At 40.8% G+C, this 13,414-nt stretch overlaps 1 non-coding gene across 1 annotated transcript; it reads left to right on the forward strand.

The window, feature by feature from the left end:
• The first annotated feature begins 294 nt into the window (after positions 1–294).
• On the forward strand, positions 295–388 carry TRNAI-UAU (transfer RNA isoleucine (anticodon UAU)). The gene is made up of 2 exons: positions 295–332; positions 353–388. It is a non-coding gene; the product is annotated as a tRNA-Ile (tRNA).
• Positions 389–13,414: the final 13,026 nt, after the last annotated feature.

Here is a 13,414-nt window from a genome sequence, read left to right on the forward strand (position 1 = left end):
AGCTGGAGTCCGCGCGCTCTTTCTCCTCGGGGCTTCTGAAAAAGAGCATCCCTGGTTTCCCAGGAAATACGGCCTTGGGTGGCGCAGGAGGAAGATCGTACGTACACACGCTCCCAGAAAAGACGTAAACCGCTTGATCACAGCGTGTTTTATTCATTACCCCAGGCGTCACGGGAGTGGATCTCCCTCAGCTCAGCGTGCACTGGCTCCCGCACGTGTGAAGCTGGGGCTGAGCGCGGGGCGCCAGGCGCTCCTGCCTCTGTAGAGAGTGCACGAAGAATAAAAGGAAAGCATGCTCCAGTGGCGCAATCGGTTAGCGCGCGGTACTTATACAGCAGTATATGTGCGGGTGATGCCGAGGTTGTGAGTTCGAGCCTCACCTGGAGCATGTTTTCTTCCCTTCACGGTTTTAGATGCATTTCTTTCTAATAAGAAGGGAACACATATGTATATTTTTCACTCCTTAAAGAGAAAGCTAAATAAGGTTACTGAATTCTTTGTGGTGAGACCGCGGAGATTCGTATGATTAAGGAGGACGGATTTCAAACACCGGAAGAAAATCACAAACCAGAATGAGGCAAATTGAATTCACCTCAGTAAATTCAATCAGCAGACTTAACAGAGAAATTGTACAGCATCAAAGAAGCCTCTCCTGCCCTTTCTCCCTCTTTTCTTTAAACTATTCCTCAGCTATTTGGGGACTGAGAAAGGAAGCAGGAAAACTGAGCCTTTTGCTCTACGGTTTCATGCAGCTGTTCCCAGGACTCTAGGATGTGCATAAATGGCTCACTGGCATCTCATCCTTGATGTCCACAAGGTTTCCATTGAGGGGCTTGCTGAATTCCACTAACCTAAATGTGCTCTGAGTGGAACTCCACCGCTTTCTTTACAAAGACGCAAGTGGAAAACAGGAAATGCTGATTTCCCACACCAGTGAAACATCAGTTGTAAGCTGAAGAGTATGCATTTTTCCCAATTTCAACAGAAAATAGTTCCTATTTGGAGAACTACATTCATTCTGACGCTTGTGTCTGAAATAAATGATTCAGGGTTGCCATGCTTTTAGCGTCAAGTCTTTGGTGGATTTTATTCTGTCTTGCAGGGCCCTCCTTCTCTTCTGAGCCGGTCATCTTCCTCCTGCCCCTTGAATATGGATGTTACCCCACAGTCCGTCTTCAGCTTTCCTCTCATCTAATGATATACACGGTACTTATATTCATTCTCTTCATTTCAGCAGCTCTGTAAATACAGGTAACTGTAAAATCTCCCACCCAGTCCTCTCATTTGAATCCAAAGCCATGCATCCTGCTGACCACTGGACATTTCTGGCTGGGAATTCCCACAGGTCTGTCACGTCAACACCTGTGAAAATGAACTCATTATCACTTCATACCCACTCTCCCCCTTGTACTCTTTATCTCAATAAAGCCATTCAACACATATAGAATGCCTACTTTTTGCCAGGTTCATTCTAGGTGCTGAGCTTACAGTGGCAAAAGGAAAAAAATGAAGGCCTTGCCCTCTGGAACTTAAGTTCTAATGGGGAGAGATTCATAGTAAACAATTTATGTATATATATATGTACACATATATATACGCACACAGGGTAATGATAAATTTTATAGACAAAAATAAAATAAAGGACATAGGGGATAATATCAGGATATATGTTGTAGGTGCTATAGAAGGCCTCCCTAAGCAACTGGCATTTAAGCAGAGGCCTGAGGAAGAGAGGGAGGGAGCCGTGGATATATATATTTGGTGAAAGACAATCCAGGCAGAGGGAAAAGCAAATGCAAAATGCTAGAGTTGTGTATGGCCCCAGAACAAATCTAGGGAAGAGTAAGAAAAAGAGGTCAGAGATGGGACTTGCCAATGTGGGTTAAGAAGTAGCCATAGCCATGACTTTTTAAGCTCTTTTCTCCACCTAGAATGCCCTTCATCTTGTCTACATGGTAGATTCTACCTTACTCTTCATGGCCTAGAAAAAAAAAATCTGACAATTCCTCCTTACTAATTGTCTTAGTTATCTAGTGCTGCTACAACAGAAATACCACAAATGGATGCCTTTAACAAAGATAAATTTATTTCTTCAGAGCAAAGTAGGCTAAAAATCCAAATTCGGGGTGCCGGCTCCAGGGGAGGGCTTTCTCTCTCTGTCGGCCTTCTTCTCATCAGTGTTCCCCCAGAATAGGAGCTTCTCTGCACAGGGACCCCAGGTCCAAAGGATGCACTCTGCTCCTGCCACTGCTTTCTTGGTGGTATGAGGTCCCCCTATCTCTCTGCTCACTTCTGTCTTTTATATCTCAAGAGATTGCCTCAGGACACAATGCAATCTTGTAGATTGAGTCCTTCCTCACTAACACAACTGCTGCCCATCCTCCCTCATTAACATCATAGAGGCAGGATTTACAACATACAGGAAAATCACACAATACCAGGAATCATGGCCCAGCCAAATTGATACACACATTTTTTGGGGGACATAATTCAATCCATGACACTAATAGATATTTAAAAACCAGTTGCTGTCAAGTCAGTTCTGACTCAGGTGATCTCATAATGTGTCACAGTAGAGCTGTGTTCCACAGGGTTTTCAATGGACGATTTTTTGGAAGTAGATGGCCAGGCCTCACTTCTGAGGTGCCTCTGGGGGAACTCGACTGCCAACCTATTGGCTAGCAGCTGATCATGTCAACTGTTTGCACCACCCAGGGACAATAGATATTTAGTGCTTATGCTATGAGTTGGAATCGATTTGATGGCAACAGATTTGGTTTTGGTTTTTAAATTCATACCTATCTCATTGTAAAAAATATTTATGCTTATATACACATCTGTTTTTTCTACTAGTTTGCTTATCAACAGCAGTTATTATGATTTGGTTTTTCTGTTTTTTGTTGTCCTTCAGGTGAAGGTTTACAGAACAAATAGTTTCTCATTAAACAGTAGTACACATATTGTTTTATGACATTGGTTAACAATCCCACGACATGTCAACCCTCTCCCTTCTCGTCCTTTTTTTTTTTTTTTTGGTGAAAATATGCATAGAAAAAGATACACCATTTCAAAAATTCCTACATGCACAGTTCAGTGACAGCAAGTACCCTCTTCCAATTGTGCTGCTATTCTCACTTTAGATGAAGGTTTACAGATCAAAATAGTTTCTCATTAAACAGTTAGTACACATGTTGCGCTATGACAATGGTTATCAACCTCACAACACATCAACACTGTCCTTACTCAACATTGGGTTCCCTATCACCAGCTTTCCTGTCCCCTTCTGCCTTCTAGCCCTTGTCTCTGGACTGCTGTGCCTCATTAGTCCCATCTGGTTTTATGGCGCTGTCTACTCCCCTGCTGAACGGTGAACCTTGGAAGTGACTTCACCACTGAGCTAAAAGGGTGTCTGGGGGCCATACTCTCGGGGTTTCCCCAGTCTCCTTTAGACAGTAAATCTGGTCTTTTTTGTGTGTTTTAGAATTTTGTTCTACATCTTTCTCCAGCTCTGTCCAGAACTCTCTGTTGTGATCCTGGTCAGAGCAATCAGTGGTGGTAACCAGGCACCATCTAGCTGTACTGGACTCAGTCTGGTGGTGCCCTTGGTAGATATGGTCCATTAGTCCTTCAGACTAATCTTTTCCTTGTATCCTGTTCTCTTCATTCTCCCTTGCTCTCGAAGGAATGAGACCAGTGGAGTATCTTAGATGGCTGCTCACAGGCTTTTAAGACCCCAGATGCTACTCACCAAGGTAGAATGTAGAACATTGTCTTTACAAGCTGTGTTATGCCAATAGAGCTAGATGTTCCCCAAGACCAGGGTCCCCACAGCCCTCCGTCCAGCAATTCAGTCCCTAGGGAGTTTGGATGTGTCTATGGGGCTTCCATGACCTTTCCTTGTACAAGTTGTGCTGGTTTCCCCAGTATTGTGTACTGTCTCACCCTTCACCCAGGATACCACTTGGTCTTTTATTTTTTTTTAAATTTAAACTAACTAGTCCAATGTATGACACTCAATAAATGCTCAAAAATATCTATAGACTGTCAAAATGGTACACTGAATTAAAGCTAGAACTTTGGGAGAGAGAAAAATAGAAAAATAAGAAGGGAAAAGTAAGGTCAGGAGAGGACATAGTTTGGATGAGAATGATGAGAAAGAAACAAATGTGGTTTTGATTGGTTGTTCCAGAGGAAAATATAGAATATTTTAAACACTAAAATTCCAGGTTTTCCTAAAGTTGGCATATGCTCCTGTCAAATGAAAGATTTGTATATATGCTTGGCTAATAACTTGAAACTGAAATGGGTTTGTTTTAAGCCCAATGTAGGGTAATAGCTACTGCGAAAAACTACATTACCACCAAAAAGGGCCAAATAGTCTACTATTAAAATTTCCCTCTTCATCTGAGAATGAGTACAATAACTTTTAGAATATTTACGTCTAATAAAATTTTAAGTACTGGAACAAGAAATCTTTCTTGCCATTTTGACCTTTTGGGTCTAACTTTTGTTTACTTCCTCCGCACTCGCATCTCCATTTCTATTTCTGGTGCAAACTGAAAAGATCTGTACCCTTATAAGGCCCCCAAGCAGGTTTATCCACAGGATGAATATGGCTTACTTTCCTCTCTTTTGTCATGCTCAAATGACTTTTCACATGAAAATTTTGTTCATTAAAATGTTTTTTTCAGGAAAATACATTCATATAATTCAAAAATATTTTTATGTCTAAAGCTCCCTCCTATTTCTAGCTCCCAGTCACCTGGTTCCCCTCACACAGGCTACCGGTTTCTGTTATTTGTTTCTTGGGAAAACACAACTAATCACATTCAGTTCTTTGCCAGATACCCTTCTGGGTCAGTGTCTGGGGAGAAGCCCTTCCCTTCTGCACATGGTTTCTCTGAGCTTCTGTTTTGTCAGAGTTAGAATCCTGAGTTTAATTGGGTTGTGGCTCTGGCACAGTAAAGGATTTCTTAGCATTTTAGGAGATCTGAGAAGAGGATCAGATAGAGGCTTTACTACCATGTATGTAATAGGAGCCCTGGTGGTGCAGTTGTTCAACCCTGGGCTGTTAACTGAAAGGTCAGTGTTTGGAACCCACCAGCCACTTGGCGGGAGAAAGATGTGACAGTCTCCTCCCACAAAGATTTACAGCCTTGGAAACCCTATGGAGCAGTTCTCCTCTGTCCTATAGGGTTGCTATGAGTAGGAATTGACTCAATGAGCCAACCAGTTTGGTTTTGGTTTGATCTGTGTGATGATTTACAGGTAGTTGATCACATGGTTGTTGTTTTTGTTAGCTGCTGTCTATCCAGCCCCTGACTCATGGTGACCGCTACACAAAGGAATGAAATGCTGCTTGGTCCTGGTCCATCCTCATAATCGTTTGGGAATTGGATCATTGTGATCCATAGGATTTTCACTGGCTGATTTCTGAAGTAGATCATCAAGCCTTTCTTCTGATCATACAGCAGAGTTGTATAAGCCCTATGGAGTATCCTCTGAAGTCTCCTTAAAACCAAACAACAGTTTAGCTTAATTAGTAAAGAATGTCTGCCTTGAGCCTTATGCTCTTTTAAGAACTATCTATATGAGATTAAACTGACAACAGCAACTCAAAACATTAGACAGAAAACTTAAGGGGCAGTGAGTTTATATTAATGGGGAAGAACAACTCAGAAGAGGAGGGTGAGAATGGTAGCACAACTTGAAGAATGTAATCAATGTCACCGAATTGTACATGCAGAAATTGTTGAATTGGTGTATGTTCACTTGGGAGATAAAGGGGCAGAGAGAATAATGCTTATTAAGAAAAAATTGCAACAGCTGAGCCACCGTATGCAACAGCTTCTCCTGTAGTCTAAATACTGACCTTTGGATCCATTCAGAGATGAGAGTAAAAGGCATTAGAGTTTTGTTTGATAGTTTTATTATTTTTTTTAGTGACTCCAACTCCAGACTGCTTTAAGGGAGCTTTAGCCCTTTCAGGGAGATTTCCCTGAGCCAGACAAACTACCATGGGAAACCATAGATGAGACATTGACTAGTATTTGTGCTCTTACTCCCCTAGATTGGGTTTACAGTACTGATGAATGTACTGAAGAATGAGAAACTGACCCAAAGAAATACAGATAAATTCTTTTGAACCTCCATATCACCCAGCCTCAAGCACTTATGTTAAAACCAGACAAGAATTTAAGAGATGTTGTCTTGGTAATGTAGCAGCAGGTACTCTGATTAAGGTGAGCCCTTTCTTTAAAAGTTGCCACTGTTTGAATTTCAAATTCTCACTGAATCCAGAAAATCTGGATTTTAAACCTTAAACCAAAACTATCCCTTAAAGTCTCAGAATCTACTCAACCGCAGTGGTAGAGTTTAACTTAATTAGTAAATAATGTCTATTTTGAGCACTGTGCTGTTTTGCAATCTCTCTATGTGGGCTCAGAATTGACATAGGAAACTTAGGGGACAGTGAGTTTATATTAAATGGGGGAGGAACAACTCAAAAAATGAGAGAGAGAATGATTGTAAAACTTGAAGAATATAATCAATGTCACTGAATTGTACATGTAGAAATTGTTGAATTGGTGTATGTTTTGCTGTGTATATTCTCAACAACAACAACAAAAAATAAAATCAATTATAAAAACAAAGTTGCCACTATCTGAGGCATCAGAAGTCAGCCAAACAGAATAAACTTTGAGGTCCCAACTAGAAAGTAAAGTAGTTGTGGCTTTGGAACAAAGGGTCCTCAAAGCTGAAATATATGGTGTAAGAAATTATGACTTGCTGCCCAACATATGATTTTGGGTGCAAGAAAACATTGAAGGTTCATTTTGTTGTACCTCATGCAGCCATCAAGTTGCTCAAAATGGAGAAGTAAATGTACCTTGCTAAATGGTATGGAGCTGCTCTCTCTCTCCATACCCCACGATATCTCCCTCCTCTTTTACATGACCTCAGTTACTTTCAGGAGAAAGATGAAGAAGAATGGGGCTAAGACCTCCCTGTCCCAAACACAGACCAAAGGCCATACACTCATTCCTCCAAGTGTGCTAGGGAATTTCAGGGAGGGATGGAATTCAAACTTTCATGGCTGTATTGGATACAAGTGCCCAAGTCACCATTCTACTTGATCCTATAGGAAAAAGATTCAGCTGACGGGTTTTGGGTAGGGTTCATAGCGGGGTTTAGTTAACATGGCCTTATTGGAGGGGCCTTGGAGTTGATTCAATGTACTATTTTTATGGAGTTAAATACATTAATAGAAAGACTGTTAAACAGAAGGAGCAAAAACTTGTTTTTGAAAATTGCCAGTTTCTCTTGGTGGCAAATGATTCTTTTTTTTTTTTTTTTTGTAATTATACTTTAGATGAAGGTTTACAGAGCAAATTAGTTTCTCATTAAACAATTAATACACATATTGTTTTGTGACATTGGTTGCCAACCCCATGACATGTCAACACTCTTCCCTTCTTGACCTCGTATTCCTCGTTACCAGCTTTTCTGTCCCCTCCTGCCTTTTCGTTGCTGCCCCTGATCGGGTGTGCCCATTTAGTCTTATTTTGTTTTACGGGCCTGTCTAATCTTTGGCTGAAAGGTGGACCTCAGGAGTGACTTCAGGACTGAGTTAAAAGGGTGTCCTGGGGCCATATTCTCAGTGTTTCTCCAGTCTCTGTCAGACCTGTAAGTCTGGTCTTTTTTTTGTGAGTTAGAATTTTGTTCTACATTTTTCTCCAGCTCTGTCTGGGATCCTTTACTGTGAACCCTGTCAGAGCAGTCAGTGGGGGTAGCCAGGCACCATTTAGTTGTGCTGGACTCAGTTTGGTGGAGGCTGTGGTAGTTGTGGACTAATCTTTGGATTTATCTTTCCCTTGTGTCTTTGGTTTTCTTCATTCTCCCTTGCTCCAGATGGGGTGGGACCAGTGGAGTATCTTAGATGGCTGCTCACAAGCTTTTAAGACTCCAGATGCTACTCAGGTGGTAGATGACTCTTAAATTAAGAAACAGGTTCTGAGCAAAGATAAAATCCAGAGAACTGTCAAAAATTTATGCCAAAGATGAAGCTGAGGGTGTGTGTCATGGATTGAATTATGTCCCCCAAAAAATGTGTGTATCAGTTTGGCTGGGCCATGATTCCTGGTATTGTGTGATTTTCCTATATGTTGTAAATCCTGCCTCTATGATGTTAATGAGGGAGGATGGGTGGCAGTTTTGTTAGTAAGGCAGGACTCAATCTACAAGATTGGATTGTATCCTGAGGCAATCTCTTGAGACATAAAAGAGAGAGACGAGCAGAGAGACAGGGGGACCTCACACCACCAAGAAAGCAGTACCAGCAGCAGAGCATGTCCTTTGGACCCTGGGTCCCTGTGCGGAGAATCTCCTAGTCCAGGGGAACATTGATGAGAAGGCCTACAGAGAGAGAAAGGCTTCCCCTGGAGCTGACGCCCTGAATTGGACTTTTAGCCTACTTTACCGTAAGGAAATAAACTTCTCTTTGTTAAAGCCATCCACTTGTGGTATTTCTGTTATAGCAGCACTAGATGACTAAGACAATGTGACTGTAAATTTTTTGTTAAGACCTTAGAAAGATCAAATGTGATGCCTCAGCGTTCTATTTGATTAGACCAAAGTTTCTCTAAAAAGATTAAAGATGTGCCTCACAGGTCCTCTTAGTCAAATCACAGGACCTCCAGAGATTTTAAGGGCATTTTCTTCACTATCTCAGCAGAAGCCTAAGATAGTAGAAGGACTTATCTTATGCCTTATGCAACAGCTTTGCAGGTGTGGCTTTTATCTAATGGTGTGGACCCCAGTAACATTCCCAGAAGACCTCCAAGTTTTTTATTATAAAAATATATATAACATAACATTTGCCAATGTAACATTTACACATGTACAATTTAGTGACATCAGTTACATTAATTATGTTGTGTAACCATCACCAGTTTCCATGACCATTAAGAGAAACTCTGTGTTTCCTAAACAATGACTCTCCTTATCCTTTCCCTTCTCCCTCCTGCACTGGTCATCACTAATAAACTTTGAAGACCCACAACTTTTTTTTTTTTTTTTTAAATAATATTGTATTGTGTTTTTGGTGAAAGTTTACACAGCAAATTATTTTCCCATTTGACAATTTTCACACAAATTTATCAATGACATTAGTTATATTTTTCATGTTATGTCAACATTCTCTTTAATTGTGTTCTGATTGTTCCATTTTCAATACTCTAGTTTCCCTGCCCCCTTATCATCTCATCTTTGCTATGGATTAAATGTTGACATTTTGGACTCGTACAGATGGTTTTTTAGTACAACACCAATCTAATGGGTAGCATCCTTTATTTTGTGTGTCACTCTGCTTTTCTGCTAAAAGGTGATCTCAGGGGATAGTTTTGGTTCAAAGTTTAAAGAGTGTCTCAGGGTGATAGTCTCAGGGAATCCTCTGGTCTCGGCTGGTCCAGTTAGAGGTTTGTACTGCATTTTTCTCTCATTCTAACCAGGATTATCTATTGTGACCCTAGTCAGATCAAAGATCCACAACTCTTTAAAAAAAATTATATGCACAAAATGAGTGGCTTTTAAGAACAGAAATTTATTGTCTCAAAGATCTGGAGGCTGGAGTCTGAGATCAGGGTGTTGGCCATGTTGATTCCTTCTGAGGCTTTGAGAGAGAATCTGTTCCATGCCTCTCTCCAACGTTCTTGCAGCTTAAGGCGTTCCTTGCTTGCAGTGGCAGCATCACACAGCCTACTTCCTCTCTCTCCCTGGTATCTCTATGTATCTTCTCTTTTATTAGGACACCACTCAGATTAGATTAGGGCCCACTCTACTTCAAAATGACCTCATGTTAACCTAACTGATAACATCTTCAAGGACCTATTTCCAAACAAGGTAACACTCACAAGTACCAGGAGCTAGGATTTCAACATATCTTTGGCGGGGAGGTGCACAATTCAATTCATAACAACGAGCAACCCCTGTGTACCTCCCATTCTCCCCCTTTTTGAATCGGGATATCTACAATAGTTATCCTATGCCAGTTTCATTATCACACCTTTGGTGTTTGGGGTACAGACAGTTTGTCTCTTTAATTTTATAGGCCAATAGGAACTGCAAAGAGCTGTATGTAAGGAACTACACTCAAGGAGCCTCATCCACACCTGGACCTGATTATGCTGGTGAGATTCTGGAATTGAAGCTGATGCCACAATGGGATGGAATTTGGGGGCCTTGAAGGAGGTGAGTGTATTCTGTATTTGAGAGTGACATATATCACTGAGGGTGAGAGAATGGACTGCAGTAGGTAGTCTCCAAGATGATTTCTGCCTATTGGTATTCATACCCTTGTGTAGTCCTCTCTCAAACTGTGCTGTAAAATGTCTAAAATGTTTGGAAACACTTCTGTAGTGAATCCAGAAACCCAGCACAGAAAAAATGTCTATAGTAATGAGCTATTTAGCAGATTGTGGAAAAGAGTGGTGAAAAATCTGAAGTGAAGGACTAATATGAGAGACTAACTGGAAAAGCAGAGAGAGTAAATATTTAAGAAGGAGTAAAATATGAAAGAAAGTGATGACTTTCTGCTTAGCAATTCAGGTGCCAGGTAAGTAAACTCAATAATTTTTTTCCCCTCTCATTTAGTGTCATTGCCAAATTGAAATGTACATGGAGCTCTTAAAGTGGATAGGAACTGGATCAGAGGATAATTTTTGCATATGTGGTAGAATTCTCTCATTTACTGGGGGAGTACACATGCATTTCATCTCTTGATCAATTAAAAGTTTACTATAACTTCAAATATCTTGAGACACATTGATTTTAGTTATATTGTTCCTAAAATTATTGACTCAAATCACGTAAATGATACGCAAGAATTTTGTTTTCTGCCTTCCTTGAGGCAGTTTTTAATGTTCCTTACATCCTTTCAGTACCTTTCTGGCTGATTTCTTCTTGTTTGTACTGGAATACACGCAGAAGAGGCATACAGAAATGTCTGTGATGGTGTACTGGCTGCTTCCAGGATTACTTCTGACTCAAAGATAGAAAATAATGATTGATGTGTGTTGAATGTATAAGCCAATTCAAGCAAAACTTAATCTTGTTTGAGGAAAAAAATGGTCACTGACTATTGAGACTCCAACCTTAATCTCTCAGTCACCTTGGTCTGAGCATCCTGAAATTTGGGGGATGTTTGGAAGGCAGAAGGAGAATCAGATGGGTTCAGAGTTGAGGTGATCATGCACTTCAGTTATGGCACATCATTATTATCCTTAAGTGTATGGCCTCTCTCTTATTTATTTTATTTCATTGATTTTTTCTTCTACCCTTGATGCCCATTTCTATTCCCCTCCTCCCAAACCCTCTAATATGATTGATATAAATTCTTTTTTTTATTGTTGTAATTAAATGAAGTTTACATTTCAAGTTAGTCTCCCATACAATTTTTTTTTTTTACATGCATTGTTATGAGACCCTAATTGATTACCCCATTCTGTGACAGCACACTCCTCCTTTCCGCCCCTGATTCCCCATGATGATTCAGCCAGCTCCTAGCTCTCTCTGCATTCTCATCTCATCTCTGGACAGAAGCTGCCCCTTTGGTCTCTTGTATCTACTTGACTAAGAGGCATACTCTTCACGAGTATCACTTTATGTCCCACAGTCCAGTACAATCCCTGTCTGAAGAGTTGGCCACGGAAATTGTTTTAGTTCTGGGCTAATAGAGAGTCCAGTGGCCATGCTTTCCAGGGTGCCTCCAGTCTCAGTCAGACCATTAAGTCTGGTCTTCTTACTAGAATTTGACTTCTGCACCCCATCCTTCTAGTACTCCATCAGGGACCCTCTGTTGTGTTCCCTGTCATGACATTCATTGGTGGTATCCAGGCACCATCTAGTTCTTCTGGTCTCAGGCTGATGAAGTCTCTGGTTTATGTGGCCCATTCTGTCTCTTGGGCTAATACTTTCCTTGTGTCTTTGGTGTTCTTCATTCTCCTTTACTCCAAGCGGTTGGGACCAATTGATGCATCTTAGATGGCTGCTTGCAAGCTTTTAAGACCCCAGACGCCACTCACCGAAGTAGGATGCAGAACATTTTCTTAATAAGCTTTGTTATGCCAGTTGACCTAGATGTCCCCTGAAAGCATGGTCCCCAGACCCCCCATCCCTGCTTCTCTGTCTCTCAGAGTATTTGATTGTATTGAGGAAACTTCTTAGCTTTGGTTTAGTCCAGTTGTGCTGACTTCCCCTGTAGTGTGTGCTGTCCTTCCCTTCACCTAAGATTGATATAAATTCTTAGATACATAGTGTCTTAGTTTCTTAGTGCTGCTGTAACAGAAATACCACAAGTAGGTAGCTTTAAAAAACAGAATTTATTTTCTCACAGTTTGGGAGGCTAAAGGTCTGAATTCAGGGCACTAGCTGTAGGGGATGGCTTTCTCTGTGGGCTCTGGGGAAGATCCTTGTCTCTCTGCTTTTGTAACCCTGGTGTTCCTTGGTTCTTTAGTGATCTTCATGTGGCGTCTGTCTCCCCCCGTTTGTCTCTGTGTCTATGCTGCTCCTTATAACTCAGAAATGGTTAGGTTTAGGACACAACCTACACAGTGCTCAGAGGAAAATTTATGTCTCTAAATATGTATATTAGAAAGAAAAGCAAACAGATACTTGTACATCAATGTTCATTGCAGCACTAGTCACAACAGCCAAAAGGTGGAAACATCCTAAATGCCTGTCAACAGATGAATGGATAAACAAAATGTGGTATATGCATACAATGGAGTATTACTCATCTAGTAAGAGAAATGAAGTCTTGATACATGCTATAATATGGATGGAGCTAAAAGATATTATGCTAAGTGAAATAAGTCAATCACAAAATGACAAATATTGTATGATCTCATTTATATAAAAAGACAAGAATAAGTAATGTTCGGAGACCAAAGTTTATTAGTGGTTACCAGGGTTGGGAGGGAAAGGGAAAGGGGAGAAGGTTATTGCTTATGGAATACAGAGTTTCAGATTACGGTGTGGGAAAAATCAAACTGATTACCAGTAGGGTTGCACAGCCAATTAATGTAATTGCAGTCAATAAGTTGTACACCTGTAAAAGGTTGAATTGGCAAAAGTTGTGTGATAGATATATTTACAACAATGACAGAGAGAGAGAGAAAGAGAGTGGCTACTGCTGAGGCTGCTTATGTACAACCGAACACCTCATGGGATTTGATTCCTTGGTTTGGAGGTTCAGAGATATCTCAGTTAATTGGCCTAATAAGGTGTTTAGTGCTTCTGTTCTACCTCCTAGTTCCTTGCATAGTGTCTGGGGCCTTAAAAGCTTTGTATGAGGCCATTTAAGGCACAACAATTGGTCTCTATTCACCTGGAGCAACACAGGAAGAAGGAGAGTCAG

This window comes from Trichechus manatus, unplaced genomic scaffold (genome assembly GCF_000243295.1).
Source record: "Trichechus manatus latirostris isolate Lorelei unplaced genomic scaffold, TriManLat1.0 scaffold00180, whole genome shotgun sequence".
In the NCBI taxonomy this organism is placed as follows: Eukaryota; Metazoa; Chordata; class Mammalia; order Sirenia; family Trichechidae; genus Trichechus; species Trichechus manatus.